Source organism: Tupaia chinensis, unplaced genomic scaffold, assembly GCF_000334495.1.
Source record: "Tupaia chinensis unplaced genomic scaffold, TupChi_1.0 Scaffold000623_1, whole genome shotgun sequence".
Lineage (NCBI taxonomy): Eukaryota > Metazoa > Chordata > Mammalia > Scandentia > Tupaiidae > Tupaia > Tupaia belangeri.
Window position 1 is genome coordinate 463,080 of NW_006160143.1, and position 21,420 is coordinate 484,499.

At 39.0% G+C, this 21,420-nt stretch overlaps 2 pseudogenes; one reads left to right on the plus strand and one right to left on the minus strand.

Moving 5' to 3' along the window:
* Positions 1 to 3,456: 3,456 nt before the first annotated feature.
* Positions 3,457 to 5,889, minus strand: LOC102491229 (nucleolar GTP-binding protein 1-like; annotated as a pseudogene).
* Positions 5,890 to 16,038: 10,149 nt separating this feature from the next.
* The window catches only part of LOC102496628 (translocation protein SEC63 homolog pseudogene), a 7,060-nt pseudogene continuing 1,678 nt past the window's right edge, over positions 16,039 to 21,420 (plus strand).

Consider the following 21,420-nt stretch of genomic DNA (forward strand, 5'->3'; position numbering starts at 1 on the left):
TACACACTTTGCTTAACTGCTGTGTTACGGGGCCAGCCCCTTAATCTTGTTCTTCTTTAATTAATATCTTCCATGAATGAGAAAGAGAGAAAAGAGAGAGAGTACTTCTCATAGGAATGCCATAATCCAGCCAACCTGGCTCTTGGGCACGCACATGTTTGGTGTACTCAGGGAGGTGTCCAGAAATAATCCACATGTTTTTCATGGGGGTCTGTCTCTCAGAGAATTGTGTCTCACTACTATGCCACCACCCACCCCACGCATCTTTGTTCTTAAAGTACGTGTTCTGTAAACTGCAGATATTTGTGCTTAGCTTCTTATCCTTTATGACAGTCTTTAACTTTTTATTAGAGTGTTTTGACTATTTACCTGTAATAGAGAGATGTTTTTTTTGCTATAGGGCATGTGTGCTTGCCAGAGAGACAGACAGGAAGTGAGAAATCATGCCTCAAAGGATATGGCCACGCCACAATCTCTACTCCTCCATTCTCCTCTCGGGATCTCGGGCACACAAGCTCACACAGCGGTATGTTTTAAGTTGCCAAGTCTGAGACTTGAACCACAGTCAACTATGTGAGAGTCCAGCTACATAACCGTTACTCCATCTGCTGGTCCCCTATTTACCTATAATATACTAAATTTAATATATTGTAATTTTTAATATAGTCTTGTATTAAAATACAGTCTTTAAATTTGTATTTGTTCCATTTGTTCTTATTCTTTTCTAGTTCTAGGATTCTGTTTTATCATCTCCAAGGACTTGTTGGGTGTGTTTTTTTTTTTCCAAAAAGAAAAAACAAAACAGAATTATTTTATTTAACTTCATTTATTTATTTTTATTTGACCAGAGAGGGACAGAGTGAGAGAGAGATGGAAAGTGAGAGAGCAAGCCGCCAGGTCCAGGACTTGAACCACGGTTGGCCATGTGGTGGTCCAATACCCTTAACCACTAGGCCACCTGTTGGCCCCTGGCTGTGCTTTTTAAAAAAGCTTTTAAGGGACCAGAAGTTAGTGTAATGGCTGTTGCTGGACCCCCCACGAGTTGATTGTGCTTCAAGTCCCGGACCTGGCAGCTTAAACTCACGCCAGGCATGTGTGCGTGCGTGCTCCAAGATCCTGAGAGGAGAATGGAGGAGATGGGATTGTGGTGTGGCTATCTCCCCTGGGGGGTGATTTCTCACTTTCTGTCTCTCTGTCTCTCACTGTCTTTCTGGCAAGCGCACGCGCCCTATAGCAAAAACCTCTCCAAAAAAAGAAAAACAAAGCTTTTAAAATAAGTTGGTCTAAAGTTCATAGTTTTATGTTTTATTTTGTTTCTGTATCATAGGCTTCCTTTATATACTGTTACATAATGTCACATCTTTTGTAAAAATCATGCAACAATATATTTCCATTTCTGTCCTGTTCTTTGTGTATTGTTGTCATTTTACTTTTATGTATACATTTAACTCCGAAAACACACAGAGTGCATGTGTGTGCCCACCCAAAATCCCAAGAGGAGAATGGAGGAGAAAGGATTGCAATGTGGCCATGCCCCCAGGGGTAATTTCTCACTTTCCCTCTTTCTCTGACTCTCTCCAGAAAGTGCACATGCCCTATAGTAAAGATCTTAAAAAAAAAAAAAAGTTTTTATGGTGAAAGGGAAACACTCCTACACTGTTGGTGGGAAAGCCACTGTGGAGAACAATATGGAAGTTCCTCAAAGACCTTCAAATAGAACTACCATATGATCCAGCAATTCCACTCCTGGGTATCTACCTATAGGACAGGAGCGCTCTCAGTCAAAAAAGTGCTTGCACATCTATGTTCATTGCAGCATTATTCACAATTGCTAAGACATGGAACCAACCCAAATGTCCACAAACAGATGAATGGATTGAAAAATTATGGCACATATACTCTGTAGAATACTATTCAGCCATAACAAACAACAAGGCCCCAGAATTTGATAGAAAGTGGACAAATGTGGAAGATTTGCTGCTGAGTGAAGCAAGTCAGGCTATGAAAGAGAGACATTGTATGTCTCCACTTAATATACACTGACTGTCTACACTCTATGGTAGAGACTGAAAGACTGGAGAACATAAAAGTATTAAAAATTGTAATGGACACTAGAGACAAAGCGGAAAGAGAGTGTGGGAGGGGAAGAGCATAGGAAAGGAAATTTGGGGGGTGGAATGGAGAGGTAAGACACTTGTGGAACACAAATAAGGTTTTTAAATTTTTTTTAAAAAGTTTTAAAATTTTTTGGAGAAGTTTTTGCTATAGGGCATATGTGCTTGCCAGAAAAATAGAGACAGAGAGAGACAGAAAATGAGAAATCACCCCCAAGGAGGGATGACAACTCTGCAATCCCTTCTCTTCCATTCTCCTCTTGGGATCTTGGGCAGGCACGCATATGCGCCCGGTGTAAGTTTAAGCCATCAGTCTGGGACTCGAACCGCCGTTGACTACATGGGAATCCAACGACACAGGCATTACACCAACTACTGGCCCCCACAGATAAGGTTTTTAAATGTTGACAAGGATGTGTGTAATAGTCTCAACTGGGCTGGCCTGAGGTGTACATCATGCTAGCTAAAGTCTCTTCACAATCTAAATGATGTATAGAGATTTAATGTATGAATAATAATTTAAAAATTAATAATAACAAATATGAAAAGAAAAAAAAGAATAAAAAAAGGTTTTGTATTTATTTATGGGAGAGAGAGAATAATACCTTAATAGGGTCTCATGCTTCAATTTACCCCCAGCCTTAGCCAGCTGGGGTCATACCCTGTGTGCTGTGAGACCTTGGAATGTGAACCCGGGCCATTCCCCCCGTGGTTTCAGCATCATGTATTGTGTTGCCGCTGCATCACTGTGACTGGCTGCATCTACTGTTTCTAATACTCTGTATTTTTCTGTAGACTCCAGGTTTCATCTGGTATCATTTTTCTTCAACCTGAAAAATTTCCTTTTATATTTCCTTTTTTTCTAATTAAAATTTTCTTCTAGAAGCTGATTTTGAAGAAAATAGTTGAAGACAGATTACAATGACACATTGAATAATAAAAATAAAAAGCCTAGAAAATAATTTAAAAGACTACTTTAATCATGGGATTCTGACACAGTCAGAGCCCAAATCTGTTTGAACCCAAGTCTGAAGGGTAGGTAGACTTCTGTCCACATCCATAAGTGGAGATGCTTTGCTTTCCAAAAAATCTAAGCACATGTGATGAACTCAAGTTCCCTCTTATGAAATAATTTAAGTTTTTTCTTCATCAAAAACAACAGGCATACCCAATAAATCTTATGATTTCTGCAAATCTGAAGCAATCAGCACTATGTCAAACACAGAAATACTGTCTACTCAAAATATTTGTGATAATTAGCAGTGACAAATTTCCCACACTTGTAAAGCAAAAAGTACTTTAGTTGTTTTGTTTTCTTTTTTTTTTCTTTTTCCAGGTGGTATGTATGCTTGCCAGAGAAAGGAGAGAGAAGCATCCCTCAACCAGATGTGGTCACATCAAAATCTTTTTTCCTCCATTTCTCCATATCATCAGGATTTGGGGCTCATACAGCACATGAGTATGGCATGCTTTTCAAACTGCTGGGACCAGGATCCAAACTGCAGTTGCTCATAGGAGATCCAGTTCCCAATGTACAGTCCTTAACCACTTTGTTACAAGGCTGGCTCATGGTTTTTTTTTTTTTTTTTTTCAGTTTACAGAGCATGACACCAATTTTATGAAACCACGCCACACCACAAGAAATAAACTGTCTAGACAAACCATGTCAACCAAATAGGTTGTCCTTTCTAACCAGCTTTTCTCTTTTTAAGGCTTTCCTCTTTTTTTCCTCTTTCCTTTTTAACCAGCTTTCCTCTTTCCAGAAAGTAAGTGCTTGAGCTTCATATCAAACATACGTCTATCTGCCTCCTTTTTCTTTCCTAAGTGATTCATCTTCTTCTGAGCATACTTCATCACTGCCTTGGCTCTCTTAACCATCTTGACATTCTGAAGACCAGAAACATCACGTGGATTTCTACAGCAACTTCGACTCTGAGCTGTAGAAGAGGGGACAGAGTCTTCCCGTTTCCTTTTCCTTGTAACACTCCGGGATCACCTTACCTGGACTGTATAGTGGATGTTGTCTTTATCATCCATGTCGACCCCAAGGCTACACATCTCATTCTTCAAAACTGTCTGCTGAAACTTCTTGGCAGTTTGAGGCACCCTGGGTCCTTGTGTATATTTTTCTTTGGATTGCAGATTTTCAACTTCCTTTTTTCTCTAATTTGTTTTGCCAGCTGCTGGTTTTCCATCATTTCCTCATCTTCACTTTCAGATCCACTGTCATATTCCCCAGCATCTATTCTTACCTCTGCTTCTTTTTCTAGTTCTTCCAAGTTCTCCATGAGGGCAGGAGCAATATAATCAGCTGGATTATGGCCTTCCCAGGTCTGTGGTATCTTACCCCAGTTTTCAGATGGATTCATTAAATCCCAGTACTTTTGAAGATCCACAATATAGTCATCTCTCATCTGCAGCTAAAATCTTGTTCCCTTTTCTTCTTGAGCTCCTCGATTTCCATTCTCTTTTTACATGCCACCATCCTTTTGGAATGAAAAGAGGCCTCTCTTTATCATCCCTTTTGTCTGCCACAGCCAAGTACAATCTATTCAGCACCTCATTCGCCTTATTTCCCTTCATTTTGGTTTCCACTCGATGAGCCAAAAGTCTATCACAAGCCTCTGTTTTAACTCTAATGATACCTTCCTATTACAAGGAGTCCTTCAGCCTGCAAAACTATAAATGTTGTTTGATCATCTTCAGGAAGATCAGCTATTCTCTTTGCACCACATTTGTTTGCTACAATGATTAGAGGCTTGTTGATGAAGAAAGGCTTGATGTCCCGAAAGGGCTGCAGCTGCTCCTGCAGCCCGTGTCCGCATTGCTCTGACAGGTCTGTCACATACAGCACTGCAGCACGCAGTGGGCCAGGGCAGTGACGGCTGCATCTCGATGGTGTTCAGGCCCTCCAAAGGGTGATCCAGGATCTCTGGAGTATCTACAAACTGTCAATGAAGATATTTACAATACATGTGCCCAACAAACAGAGACTTGGTTGTAAATGCATAAGGCTGGACATCCAAATCTGCTCTTGTCACCTTATTGATGAAGCTGGATTCCCAAAATTTGGGTACCCATAGAAAAGAAGAGTCTTTGTATTTGGGTTAATGATTGGCAAATGGGATAATGCTGATGCACTTGTTCCAAATGTTCCAATTTCTGCTTCTGCCTCTTGATGATGGTGTACATGTGCCCAGGGGCAGCACATGTCAGCTGCTTACAGTGGTATAGAGAGTTACCGTATTTCATGAGCTGCACATAATCTTCAGCAACATTGTCCACTAAATTTTTAGCATTTTTTAAGATAATTTTTAAATTCAACTTTATTTATTGATTTAAATTTGACCAGAGAGGGGCAGAGTGGGAGAGAGAGGGAGAGAGAGGGAGACAGGGAAAGTGAGAGGGAAAGTCCCGCCAAATCTGGGACTTGAACCACAGTTGGCCATGTGGGAGTCCAGCACCCTTAATCACCATGACACCTGCCAGCCCAAATTTTTGGCAATATTTGTTTGTCCACGAACCAACTTGTAATAATCTTTGTTATAGAGGATATTAATCAAATTAGCATAAAATGGATGAATATCATCCAACTTTGGGAAATCCATTAGAATCTGTGAAAATCTGTGATGGTAAATCTGTTGAGTAAATTTGACTTTTCTTATATAGAGTGTCTGATGTGATGAACTTGGTAGTGTTTATGAATGATCATTGGAAGCTTTCATGGAGTCTTTGATAACGTCAGGTCAATAAAGTTCTTGGCGGATGGCACCATGCAGACGGTTGCATGTAGAGACACGCATGCCTGCTGACGGACCAGATTTCTGGCTTTTTATAATTTTTATAGTGCTCATCTGCTAGTAATAAACCCACTCAGTTTTTTTCTTTTGCTAGAGGGCAAGTGTGAGAGAGAGGGAAAGTAAGAAAACACCCCTATGGAGAATAATCATGCCACAATCTTTTCTACTCCATTTCTTCCTCTTTTGGAGATTTTTGGGCATGAATGCACATGTATCAGGTGTGTTTTTCAAGTCATGGGTCTGGAACTCAAGTTGTCAGTTGCTATGTGTGATCTAATCACCTTAACCACCATGCCACTGAATGGCCCTAGTTTTTATTTTCTAAAATAGCTTTTATTTTGCCTTTATTTTTGAAAGCTATTTGCTAAGTATAAGAGTTCTACTTTGATAATTTAAAATACACTTCATAGATGTTGTTCCCCATCTTCTGATTTACATTGTTACTGATAAGCAGTTCATATTTATTCTTATTTCCCCCATATTCAAAAGGTGTCCTTTCCTTCTGGTTGCTCCAAACTTTTTCTCTTTAATACGTTGTTTGACAATTTCATTTTGATGTGTCCGAATGAGTGTTTGTGTGTGTGTGTGTGTGTGTGTGCGTGTGTGTGAAGAGAGAGACATACTTAGAATTTGTTAAGTTTCTTGAATTTAGGATTCTAGTTGTGTTTATGTCAGATCATTTGACATTTTATACAGTTCACTGAACTTGCTAAACTTCACTTTTTTTTTTTTTAACTTAGTGAGATTGCTATGCATAGTTTGGGTTCTCCTTCTTTGTGATGTGATTTAAAAATTGCCTCTAGGGGCCAGCAGATGGCATAGTGATTATGTCATTGGACTCTCACATGGCCAACTACTGTTCAAGTCCTGGACCAGGTAGCTTGAAACTCACATGGGTCATGTACATGTGTGCCCAAGATCCCTGGAAGAGAATAGAGGAGAAAGGATTATGGCGTAGCCATTCCCCCAAGGGGTAATTTTTCATGTTCCCCTCTCACTGTTTTTGTCAGTCTCTCTAGTGAGCTCATTCCCCCTAAGGTAAAAACTTCTACAAAAAGAAAAAGAAGAAAATTGCACCTGGATGGAAAGCTAGAGATAATTATAGATTACCCGGATTATTTCCCTCCCTACATTTGGTAATTTGCTATCACAGACCCACTTTCTGTTTTTTATTTTTTGTTTGTTTGTTTTATTTTTTAGAGAGATTTTTGCTATAGGGTATATGTGCTTGCTGAAGAAACAGAGAGAAACAGAGAGACAGAAAGCAAGAAATCTCCCTCTAGTGGGGGATGGCCATGCTACAATCTCTTCTCCTCCATCTTCCTCTCAGAATTTTGGGTGTGCACACACGCACATACGCACCTAGAATGAGTTTTAAGCTGCTGGGTCTGGGACTCAAACCATGGCTGACTATGTGGAAGTCTGTGATGTAACAATTATGCCATCTGCTGGTTCCAACTTTCTGTTTTTTTTTTTTTTATGTCTGAAAATTATTTTTTTAAACAACGTTTTTTTTGAGCCTATGGGTCATAGGTGGATCCCAAAAGCCCCAAGTTTGCCTTTGGAACCTGGGGCCCTCTCACCCACTATACCAACTGCTTCCTGAGCCCCACCCACTCAGAAAGCTGAGTCTCTGTGTCAGTATGCATGCTGAAAGCATTTCCACTAAAAACTGGAACAAAACAAAGTGTCTATTTTTCTCTCCTCTTATTCAACATAGTACTTAAACTCCTCGCCAATGCAATGAGACAAGGAATATGATAAAAGGCATTCAAATAGGAAAAGAAGTAAAATTATCTCTATTGTAGATGATGTGATCATATACATAGAGAATCTAGAATAATTCACAAAAAACTTCTGAAAGTGATAAATAAATACAGTAAAATGGTAATATACAAAGTCAACATAAAAAAAAAACTGTACTATTTTTATGTACCAACAATGAACAGACTAAGATAGATTTGAAGAAAGCAATCCCATTTACAATAGCCATACACAAACAGAATACGATACTCAAGTATGGGGACCAGCAGATGGGGTAATGGTTGCATTGCTGAACTCCTACATAGTTAACTGTGGTTTGAGTGCCAAACCTGGTGACTTAAAACTCAAGTTGGGTGCATTTGTATGAATGTCCAGGATTTTGAGAGAGAGGAGAAGGGACTGTGGTATGGCCATCCCAGCTTGGGGGGTGATTTTTCACTCTCTGTCTTTCTGTCTCTTTCTGTCTATCCAGCAAATACATGCTCCCTGTAGCAAAAATCTTTCCCTCTCTCACTCTCTCTAAAAAAAGATAGTTATAAAACTGCCTAAGAAAGTAAAGGCCTCTATAAAGAAAACTATGAAAACCTACAAAAAAAAACCCCAACAAACAAACAAACAAACTGAAAAATGACACAAAAAAGTGAAAGAACATTCCATTCTTCTGGATTTGAAGAATTAATATTAAAAAAATCAACCCTATCCAAATTAATCTACAAATTCAATACAAATTTGATCAAATTATCAGAGATACTTCTTACAGAAATAGAACAATCATAAAATTAGTCTGGAATCATAAAAAAACCCCATATTATCAAATCAATACTGTGCAAAGAATAAAGTAGGAGGCATCTTACTTCCTGATGTTAAAATATATTACGAAGTTGTGATAATCAAAATAACATGACATTGACACAAATACAGGCATGTAGAACAATAGAACAGAATTAAGAACACAGTAGTAAATCCCAAAACATACAGCCAATTGATTTTTTGACAAAGGGCACAAAGCAACCCAGTAGGAAGTTCTTTAGCAAATGGTGTAAAAACTGAATATACATCTGCAAAAAAATGAAACTGAACCCTTATCTCTCACCATTAACTAAAATTAACTCAAAATGGATCAAAGATTTAAATGTAAAACTTCAAACTATGAACTTACTGGTGGAAAACATCAGGGAAACTCTGGGAGACACTGGGGTAGGCCAAGACTTCTTTAATAAGACCTCCAAAGCAGAGACAATAACCCCAAAAGTAGACAAGTAGGACTACATCAGGTTAAAAATTTTCTGCACAGCAATAGAAACAATATTTAGAGTGAAGAGACAATCCTCAGAATGGGTGAATATACTTGTAAACTATGATTCAGATAAGGGACTGATGACCAAATATATGGGGAACTTGAATAGCTTACCTGAAAAAAAATCAATCCAATTAAATGAGCAGAACAGACAACTCTCCAAGGAAGACATGTGAATAGCCAAAAAGCAGATACACATCTCTTATCATAAGAGAAATGTAAATCAAAACTGCAATGAGTCAGAATAGGTAAGATTAACAAAATAAAGAATGTTAAGTGCTAGTGAGGTTACAGAGAACAGGGAACTCTCCTATACTGTTGATGGGATGTTAATTACTACAGCCACTATGGAGAATGATATGAAGGTTCTTCAGAAAGCTACAAATAGGAATACCCATACGACCTAGTAATTCTATTCTTAGGTATAGAGGACAAGAAAACAGTCAGAAAAAATACTTGCACACCCATGTTTATTGCAGCATTATTCATAGTTGTTAGGATGTGAAATCAACCCAAATGTTCAAGAACAAATGAGTGGGTCGAAAAAATGTGGCACATATACACTGTAGAATATTGCTTAGGCATAAAATAAATGAGACCCTGACATTTTATACAAAGTGGATGAACATTGACGATTTGATGTTAAGTGAAACAAGGCAGACTATGAAAGACAGGTATTGTACGTCACCACTTAATATATACCAAATGTCTGCACCCTCCAGCAGAAACTGAAAGACTGGAAAGTATAATAGCAGGGAGGGCAACTGTAGATACTAGAGACAGTATAGGAGGGAGTGAGTAATTAGGGGTGGGTAATAGGAGTTGGAATGGAGGACATCAGGGAAGAAACAAATTAACAAACAAAACATTTTACAGACACAAAAATGAAAAGTTATCTGTTGATGATAATGTATATGATCATATCTTTGACTTGAGTAATATGCTCTGTATTCATGCTGGGGAAAACCATGCTATACACTGTAAAGGTGCACAGTGATTAAATGTAAATTTTAAACAGGTAAAAAAATGATGTTCAAGTTAACTTGGAAGAATATACAGATTATAATAGTTAAAATATGTTCTAAAAACAATAAAAAAAGAAAAAAGTTTCTTTCTTTCTATGTACACACAAGAAAGAGAGAAGGAGATTGAAATATAGGACTTCTGATGGAGTCTCGTCGATGCAATCATTGCCACTTCTCACCCAGCTTTCTAGCCAGCCAAGATCCTGGGTGCACTTGTGGGCACACTCAAGTGTTCAGATCACCCCGAGGTCCTAACCCCAGGCCTTCCCACATAGCTCCAGTATTGCACATTAGTGCCCTACCAACTGTACCACAGAAATGGGCCTGAAAACATTTACTTCATATGTTTTGATAAGTTTGTGCAAGTTTTTTGTTGTAGCAAAAGTTCCATACAAGGTAATATTTTATGACCAGAAAAAAGGTCTCTTTCACTTTTTTATTATGTATTTGAGAAACTTATTTACATGTATTTTATCTAATTCTGAAATGTAAAGTCACCACAGACATTTTTTAATGGATTCTGTGTCAAACTCTCTGAAACCTTGCAGCGTCAAGGAGATAAAAGACAGATTCCTAAAATGTTTGGTGGATGAAGATGTCAGTAAGAATGCTTCTTCTGCATTTTATTTTCCAGCCTTATTTACTAATCAGAATAATAGATCTACTCCTTCAAACCAGATTTGGTTCTACTTGTACTTTTTATCTTTTGTGGCTTGTCATCAGAACATTGGGTAAACATTTATAACTTCCTTGATCTACTTGGCAGAAATAAAAACAAACTAGAGGCATTATTTTTGAAAAGACATTTTGATGGTTAGAGAGCTGACGGTAGCCATGGGAGTAAGAACATGCGAAGATGAATAATTAAAAGAAACAACAAGCAACAATAAATAAATGATGTTTTTGATACATTCTACTTAGAACAATAGTAAAGGGCTATTAGGTAAGGTAAGTTATTCAAAATAGAAAAAAAAAAAGTAACTTTTACCAAAAACCTGTTCTGCAGAGGTTAAAAGTAATTCTGTTTGCAGATGAAAACAGGCAGGAAAAAAGGCTAACAAAGAAGCTAAAGCAAAGGATACTTTACAGCAAAGAAACTGTGAAAGGATCACTGGAGTCTCATACAAATGACATCTTTTTAACTGATTTCAGTACTGGAGCCAGTAGATGGCGTTAAGGTGGGTAAGGTGCTGGATGCCCACACGGCTGATCATAGGTGGAGTCCCTGACCTGGTGGCTTGAAAAATACTCTGGGCACACGTATGTGCATGCCCAAAATCCCAGGAGAAGAATGGAAGAGAAAGGATTGTGGAGTGTTCATTCTTGGGGGGAGGCTCATCCCAATGTCTCTCTCCTGTGAGTGCATGTGCCCTGTGGTAAAACCTAAAAAATAAAATTATTTAAATAATTTTTGGAAAATAAATTAAATTTTCTCTCTCTAGTTTGTGTGCAGCAGTAGAGAAATTAGTAATACAATAGATTGATTGTCTCTAGACTGGGTCACAGACACCATAGCACTTCCCTTTCCCTTTCTTTGTTCTTGTGCAGAACATAAATGCAAACACTTTTGCCTTTTACCAATGAGGAAGGAGGCAAGTGAGAGCCTCCATGCTTAGTGTTCATAATTCTAGTATGTTTTTGAGTTAAGTGGTCCTTGAAGATTGACCATTAGCCAATAGGGCCTAGGAACTTAGTCATTTTCATTTTGGTTGGTTTATGTTTTCTTAGTATTTATTGTTAATTAAAAAAATATTAATTTCCTCTATGAGAGACAGGTGCCCCCAACAGGGTCTTGATGTGACAATCCAAACTTAGCCCCAGCCAGCCCTGAAGCACGGGTACATGCATGCCAGGTGTACCCCGGGAGGTCCCAGGACACAAACCGGGAACCTTCTCATGTAGGTTATCCACACAGAGCATCACATTTCACCTTCATACCATTATCTGTCCCCTATTATTTATTATTGTAATATATTTTCTTTTGAAAAATCCTAAATTTTTGACATTTTATCATATACTTTTATTCCTTTCTCTTTAGTTTTTCTTTTTCCTTCTTTCTTTTCTTTTTTTAATCCATGCAAGTTAACCAACATTTTTCTTGGTCTCAGGGAAACATGCAGTAGGGCAGTAGGTTAGAAAACAGAAATAGCTTCCTATTCTGTTATTTTTTTCAACTGCTTAACAATTATAGAGAGAATAAAATATCAAGGCAAAAGCAGAAATTCTAGGCAACACAGGAAGTTTTTAAGAAATTTTCTAGATTAGAATGAGATTTTCCTAGTTGCGGGGGAGACTTTTATGGGTTTTTGAAAACAGAGGTAGCTTGCTCTATCACTTCTAACATTTATTACAAAGGAAGTTTCAAGGTCTCATAGAGGATTATAATGTACTGCTATATGACAGAGCATGGGCAAAATCTTAGTAAATTTATACTAATTAAAAAAAACTGTATTATTTTTTTTTATGCCAGAGAGCCCATGTGTTTGAGAGAGAGAAAAAAAGAGAGAGAGAGGGTGCTAACCCCACTCCCCCAGTGGGGCATGGTTACTCTGCAATCCTTTTCCCTCAATTTCTCCATCTTTATTTATTTATTTTTTTCATTTAACTTTATTTATTTATTTTTAATTTTGACTAGAGAGAGACAGAGTGAGAGAGACAGAGAGGGAAAGTGAGGAAACCAATCTCCAGATCTGGGACTTGAACCAGGGTTGGCCATGTGGGAGTCTAGTGCCCTTAACCACCAGGCCAACTGCTGGCCCCAATTTTTCCATCTTGTCAGAATTTGGGGCATGCACACACACCTGGCATGTTTTCCAAACCACCAGGGCAAGAGTCAAGCAATGGTTGTCATGTAGGACCTGGCTTTCCATGCACAGCATTTAAACACCGTGCTATGGGGTTGGCCCTTTATTGTAGGACAAAGGAGTCAGGAAGGAACTGGGAGTCAAGTGGCTGTTGGGGAAATGATAGGATATTTTTAGCAATAATCTGTATGGCTTAATGAATGAACTCCAGGGGCCACAGTGTAAGAGTTAGAATGTCAGGGACTGGGGGCAGAAACCAGGAAAAACTAAGGTTATGTTTTCCTCCCCACCTAGTGAAATGATGCTCAGAGTTAGAAATTAGGCTAATAGAGGAAGTAAAGAAAACGATATTTCTTGTACTTTCAATTTATAGTCTAAGATATACATCTACCACCTCTGGGATTGGTGTGGGATTGCTAAGAATTTCCTTGCAGTGTGTCTTCAAATTATAATTCATAGCACTTGAGCCAACACATTTTGAAGTAATTGCTGTGATGGTATGGGAAAATTTATTTGAAGCCTTTGAGATGGACTAATACTGACTTCTGAAATTTCTGTGGACTATAATAAGCTCAGTTGGCAAGATGACTAGAGAATGATTTATAGCCCGTAAGTGGACATACAGTAGTTGGCAGATGGAAGACACAGAGGGTCAAAGCAGCCTTGTTAGAATTTTCTGTGAAGATTAAATTCTGTTTGTTCTAGAAAAATAACTAGAAAGGAAGGAAAGTGGAGAGTTACATACATGGCCTGTATCTCAGAGTCTACATTTCAACAATATTACAACAGTTGCCAAGGCAACCTCAGCTTCACTTCTTATTGTTGAGAGAGAGGGACTGACCTGGATAAATTTTGACTCAAAAACATGAATCTGACTGACAGGGAATGGGCTTTAATACTTGCACTAAATGAGCAAGTACATTAGTGTGCTAATGCTTTGTTCTACATTTCTGACTTGCAAAGAACTTAAGCTCGTAAAAGAGGCAGGACGTGGAATTGGTTTCTCACTATTGTGACAAGGGAAACCCAACACAGATAATGCGACTTTAGAGGTGTGATTGTAGAGCGAGTGAGCTAGTGCAGAACGTGACAGTTGTAATGTCCCACCGACTTTGCAGGCTTTTTATCCACAGCTGCACGGTCTTTAACTTTTTGAGGGGTTACCAAACTGTTTTCCAAATGATTGTGCCATTTTGCATGTCTACCAACAATACATGAAGCTTCTAATTATTTTCCACATCCTCAACAATGCTTGTTATTTTATTTTTTAAAAATTTTACTTTGGCGAGACCAGCCTGTGGTGTGGTAGTTAAGACAGCTGGATCTTATGTGACCAATTATGGAGTCTTGGACACAGTGGTTTGTGAAACACACTGGACACACAAGGGAGAAAGGAGGAAGAAATGGAGGAGGAGGAATTACTGAGCGATCACTCCCTGAAAGGACTGTTTTCTCACTTTTTCTCTCTCCCTCTCTGGGTCTCTCTCCAGTGAGCACAAGTACCCTCTGGCAAATTAGTTAGTGTTATTATTTTTTTACTTTGGGTTATAGTTATCCTAGTGGGTATGAAGTAGTATAATATTGTGGTTTTAATTTACATATACCCAGTGAGTAATGATGTTGAGCACTTTTTGGTGTGTTCACTGTATATGCATGTGTGTGTGTATATATATGTATGTATGTTTGTGTGTGTGTATACATATATGGTTTAAATATCTTTTCTATTCATATATATTTTAAGTTTATATATATTGTTTTATATATGTATTTAATGTGTTCAATATATATATATGTGTATATATATATATATATTATATTGCTATTAAACAATGAGCAAGAGAAATAGACAGAGAGGCAAAGCAGCAGGCATCGCCAACGGGGTCTTCATAACTGGCTTTAGCCAATTCTAGATCATGGGCCATGTACATACTTAGTATGTTCAGGAAGTCTCTGGACATAAACCTGAAATCTTCCCATGTGGGTCAGCCTCACAGAGCACTTAGCATTGCCACTGCACCACTGTCCGGCTCCTATATTTTTTATTTTGGAGAAATGTCTATTAATATTATTAATATCCTTTGGCTTATTTTAGTGGAGTTATTTGTCCTTTTGTTGTTGAGTTGTACATTTTCTTTATGTATTTTGGATATTGTTTTTGCTTCTTTGCATATCTGGTAATTATCGATTGGGTACTAGACATTGTGGATTTACCTTGTGGAATAGTAGATATTTTTGTATTTCTTTAAGTATTCTTCAGCTTTGTTTTGGGTTATAATTAAGTAACTTGGAAAAATAATCCTTTAGATGCTTGTGTTGTTAGGCAGTGCAATGCGTCCCCTCCAAAAAATTCAGATATTGTTCATGTAATATTAATAAGAGATTGGGCCTTTAAAGGGTACTTAGACACACAAGTACTTCTTCCTTATAAAAGAGACTTCATGCAGTATTTGGTTAGTTTGCTTTTCTGCTCTTCTGCTTTGCTGGGGCAAAACATTCTTCCCCTCTGTAGGATGCAACCCTCACAAGACAACTGGACTCACCAGCACCTTTATCTTAGACTTCACAGCCTCTAGAACTGTGAGATAACACAATTTGTTCTACATAAATTCCCCTGTCTGTGCTATTTTGTTATAGCAGCACAAACAGGCTAGGATAGGCATGATCAGAGAAGGCTTTAGTCTAAGGTTAACTTGGAACCACTACTTTAAGCAAAATCTTTTTGAGTAATTAACATGAAGACTATAGGGCACCCCCTGCTATCTACACTCTGTGTAGCTCTCTCCTTTCCAGTACTCTGTCTTGTGAAATACAACCATGTTGGTGTCTCGCAACTCTATATTCTCAACTCATAGAGACTTCTAACTTTACTTATATCCTTTGACTGGGCTTACAAGTTTAGACAGTGAGCTGTGGTAATGGATTCACCCATTTGTTTCCTTTCTCTCAGAGACCATTGACCTTAACTATCTGATGACCAATGTCTGAAGATTATTGTTTTATACATTGCCCACTATTTTAGTTGTGTCAAGTCAGAGAGTAAATCTTGTCTTTGTTTTTCCGTCTTGCCAGACAGAAGATGTCTAGCCATGTGTTCTTTGGGAGGCAGAAATGACATGAACTTTTTCCTACTACATTCTTCTCACTGGTAGATAGAGTTGTGGCTATGAAAGAGTTTTCTATATAAGCATTTCAATTTCCATTCTCTAGATTTCTGTATGTAGAGAGAAAGTGGACATGGCTGGCTGTGGTAGCAAAAGCTTTTGGCCCCCTGTCTCAGACTATGGCCACTATGATGTGATGATGAATTCAATCATTTCAGTGAGTATCAGCAGTAGTAACCCAGTGAACACCATCCCTATCCTCACTGTGAGTCAGTTTTCATGTGTCCTGTGTTCTAACCATATCTTTTTAAAAATTTAATTTTTATATATTATGCTATGGAATTTTTTTAATACATTGCTAGCCATGAAAAAAAAATATCTGCTCCTTCTAGGGCTAGCTAATTCCTAAATGCAACAAATGATTGCCTTTGAGATCACCTTTCATATACAAACCAACCAACCCAATGCCCATATCCTCAACCTTTGTCTGTTACACATTAAGACAATATTTTCTGTGCTCTAAGTCACCACAGGGCCAGGTACTGAACAATGACAGATCATCTATATTATGCAAATGTTTTGAAATTATTCAAAACAGTCAATTTTGAACTGTTCACCCTGCCATATTTTGCCTTCCCCATGGAAAACACAGTAAAGACTTTCGCTTATGATTTTCCCTCACTCATTCTTCTTCCTGACGTTCCTCAGTACTGCACCATGTGACCCTACATGGTGAGACGTGGCACTTTCTCTAGGGAAGTGTAAATAATGGAATCTTGGTTGTCTGTATTTCCATTACCTTACCATATCTGATTAAATTAAATCTCAGATACAAATTAAAACACCTTGGTAGTCATTTCTATAGTTCTTACCCTAGGTTCTTCTCTCTCCTGTTCATCAATTTCATAACATCCTATTCCATGCATGGGATCTCTCATTGCATGAAATATCTATACTGTTTTCTCTTCACTAAAATTCATGAAGCTATGTGAGGGAGACTTTATAAGAAAAAATTTTACACCATTCAAAGCTAACAAACAAGAATAAATGGATGAAGGAGATTGAGTCTTTTATAGAATGGGGGTATCAAAGACTTTGTTCATAGAAAGCCTACCTAGTCATGGAATATTAAGAAAAATGCTCAAGAGGTGAGCTCAAGTCCACAGATTCCTGATAAGGACGTGTTTTTTTTTTTTTTTTTTTTTTGAGAGGTTTTTGCTATAGGGTGTGTGTACTCACCAGAAAGACAGAGATGGGGAGACAGAAAGCGAGAAGTCACCTCCCCCAGGGGGGATGGCCATACTGATATCCCTTCTCCTCCATTCTCCTCTTGGGATCTAGGACACACATGCACACACACCTGGTGTGAATTTAAACCACCGGGTCTGGGACGCAAACTGCGGTTGACTACATGGGAGTCCAGTGACATAGCCATTATGCCAACTACTGGTCCCAAGTTTGTTTGTTTTTTTATTTCTTTATTATTTATGTGTGAGGGAGGAGGGAGGGAGATAGAGAGAGGGAGAATTCCCAGCTAGGTCCCAATGCTACGATCCATCTCTCAGTCCCAGATCATGGGTACACATGTACCAGGTATACTCAGGGAAGTCTCTGGACATGAACCTATATTGATCAGCCTCACAGACCATTGTACCCCACCACTGCACCACCATCTGGTCCCAGCCAGAAGTCTTTAAAAGTGATTCTAGAAATAATAGAGATGCTTAGTGTTCAACAGGGCAGGGATTGGGCCAGTTCAGTGTGTAGGCCCACTAAATCCTAAAAATTTTTGATGCTATGGAATCTATCAAGTGAATACGTGAGATCCAGCTTGCTCGATATGTATCATGTATGAGTATTACATATAAATCAGAACTTATAATCAAAATGAAAAATAATCTTAAAGATAATACTGTAAAATTCTTTTGTACATTGAAGTGGCCCTGGACCATATAATGCCTACATTTCTAGACTTCACAGCAGCCACAATGACCTTGGGCTGTCTTTGAACTCAGGACAGGTGTGAGAAGGGTAGCCTTAGTCTAGACTGTCTTGAGTCAAAGTAAAAAAATCAATAGTAATTCTAGCTTTGAGTACCACATGCCTGGACAGCTATTCCCTCTGGTGGTGGTACAGACATCAGCTGTCATCTTTATAAATATATACATTCATCACTCGGGGGTTCCTCTGATGCCAAAAAAAAAAAAAAAATGGAGGTGGCCATTTTCCCCAGTTTATTTTTATTTATTTCTTCTTAGAGAAAGAGGAAAATAGAGGTAGAGAGAGAGAGAGAGGGGAACCTCCCAACAGAGTCTTCATGTCACTGTCCACCCCAGCGTGTATCATTCCTGGTGTGACCAGCAAAGTACTGGAACATGAGTCTGGGACCTTCCAGCATCATGGACTGTCATGTAGCTGCAGCTGCAGTGCCACCCGCTGGCCCCGGTGGTCCATTTGGTGGCCACAGATGTATGCTTCTACTCTGACTGAGGTCATACAATTCCAGGCAGGACTGTGGCATATCGCAATTTCCTTTCAAGACTGGGGATGCTTGAGCTTATAGAATAGGACAGGAATTGGCACATTTTTCTGTAGAGGACCAGACAGTAAAGATTTCGGGTCATCTGTTACAACTACTTAGCTCTGCAGCTCTGGTACAAAAGCACCATAGATGATTTGTAAATGAATGGGCATGGCTGTGGTCTCATACAACTTTATATAGGGATGCTGAAATGTGATTTCACATAACTGCATGATTTTCATGTGTCATGAAATATTGTCCTGTTTACTCTTTTCCTCAACAATTAAAAAATGTAAATATAAAAACCATTCTTATCTCATGGGTCACACCCAAAGGTGGCAGGCCAGATTTGGAACACAGGTTGTAGTTTGCCAATGTTTAGAATGGGGCCTCTTACTACTGGGCAGTTGTAGCTGTCTGGTGCGGGATAATCTACCTTTTGTGAGTCAAACAGAAACACGGAGAATGTGTCCCCTCTGTGTTCTGTTTATACAATAAAAGCTCCTAGGCCCATGATAAAAAAGTAGAATTTTAGATTCCACAGAATATTAAATATACTATACCTTAAGAATCCTTTCTACTCAGAAGGAGATAATTATGAGGAAGATCAAACCAGCTATGGATGAATAAACTATGATTTTCTTGGCAATTTGACTACAATCTGAATGCAACAAACACTTTTCTGGATGTGGAAGATATTTGCTCACATGATAAAGCCAAAAAAACCCCAGACCCTTCAGGTATTCTGAAACTCAGGCTTATCTATGAAACTACTGAAGAGAAGTAGAAAAAGAGAAGCCAGGGCTAGAGGGTGGCATGATGTTCAAGACACTGAATTCCATATGGCTGAATGTGCGGTTTGAGTCCTGGACACAGCGGCTTGAAAAATGCATCAAGCGCGTGGGTGCACGTGCCCAAAATCCCAGGAGAAGAGTGGAGGAGAGGGGATCTTGGTGTGGCCCTACCCCTCAGGGGTGATTTCTTACTTTCCCTCTCTTTCTCTCTCTTGAGAGCGTATGTGCCCTGTGGCAAAAACCTAAAAAATGAAAAAAGCCCAGACAGACTGATTTTCAGAGAGAAAGTCCCTTTGTAAGTTCCCACCAAGCCAACTTCCAAAGGCAAAGGTAGAGACAAAAGACTTCTAAAGATGGAAATAAGTGAGTCATTTGCAAGGTTTGTGGCAGGGATGGAGGACGAGTCTAGCGAACTCCCCCAGTGCTGTTGTAATGTGAGTGTCCTAGCAGTCTTCCCTAACAAGACTCACTTCTGTTATGCTGGGGAGAGGACAGTGACAACGAGGCTAACAGCAGAGAACTGTTCAATCTCATGTGTTCTTGTGGTGCCTGGAAACAAGGGGTCTGCTACTACTGATTCAAACGGTGAAACTGAGATCTATCCCATCCCAGTCTCCAGAAGAAAACATTGAAAAGATCAAAAAAATTAGACTTGGGTGGGAACAGCTGTGTCATCAGGAGGCGAGTCTAACGGTGCTGAGTTCAATTGTAAAAGCTGCTGCCTAAGATTGAGCTGATACTGGGTGAAATCTGCATGATCACCTCCTTGCTTTAGCAGCCTTCCATAGGAAAGACACTGCACACACTTGGAAATAAAAATGAAGCAAAAGAGTTACACAACTCTGTCTCTACTGTTGTCTACATATATACCATGTTTAGTACATCACAAAATATTATGAAACAGGTGAGGAAAATGAACCCATACAAACTCAACTAATCAAAAGAAACAGATTTATAGATAATCCAGAAACCAAAACCAATAGAAAAGAAAATTACAAACTGGTACTATAAACATATTTGGAAAGTTATAAATAAAGATGAAATGAATGCATAAATATACTAGGAATCTTTTTATTTTTTTTGGAGAGGTTTTTGCTATAAGGCTTGGGTGCTCGCCAGAAAGACAGAGAAAGACAGAGAGACAGAAAGCGAGAAATCACCCCCAGGGGGGATGGCCACGCTGTAATCCCTTCTCCTCCATTCTCCTCTCGGGATCTTGGGCACACATGCACACACACCTGGTGTGAGTTTAAGCCACCGGGTCCGGGACTCAAACCACAATCGACTACATGGGAGTCCAGCGACATAGACATTACACCAACTGCTGGTCCCTATACTAGGATTCTTACATGAGGAAGTTAAAAACAGAACAGAACAGAACAGAACAAAACAAAACAAAACTCAAGACCAGCAGATGGTGTCATGATTATGTCACTGGACTCCCCTGTAGTCAGCTACGGTTCAAGTGCTGAACCTGGAGGCCTGAAACTCACACCAGGGTCAACCCATTTTTTGGGGCGCCCTCCCCTCTTGGAAGCTCGTTTTTTTCTCCTCTCTCCTAATAAACTCCCCACTTTACTATATCTACTCTCTGTGCCCGTGACTCTAGCTCTTCCTGAGTATGGAACAAGAACTTGTGTCTCACCGTGAGTGTGGGGCCTGATCACCCCTGGGCCCCCATGTTCCAGCGTCACATTTTGGTGCACTGGCTGGGAAACATCTAGACTCCCTTTCTTCATGTCAGAATGGGCAAATTCGATTAAAGAATATCGGACAAGTATATGGGAGATGCACGTAGTATCATTTATGGTTATTAAAACCCCAACCAAATATTATTCCTACAGTAAAGAAAATAGTTCTGCTTGCAGGATGGGCACTGTTCTTATTCTTTGTATACAAAGTTTCCAAAACAGGCCAAGAATATCAAGAATATAATCCTTATGAAGTATTAAATGTGGATCCCAGGGCCACAGTAGTAGAAATTAAGAAACAGTAGCATTTGTTATAACTTACATATCATCCAGACAAAGGAGGGGATGAAGTTACATTCATGAGGATAGCAAAAGCTTATGCAGCTTTAACTGATGAAGCGTTCTGGAAAAATTGGGAAGAATTTGGAAATCCAGACAGGCCTCAAGCCACAAGCTTTGGGATTACCCTGCAAGCCTGGATAGTTGACCAGAAAAAGTCAGTTTTGGTT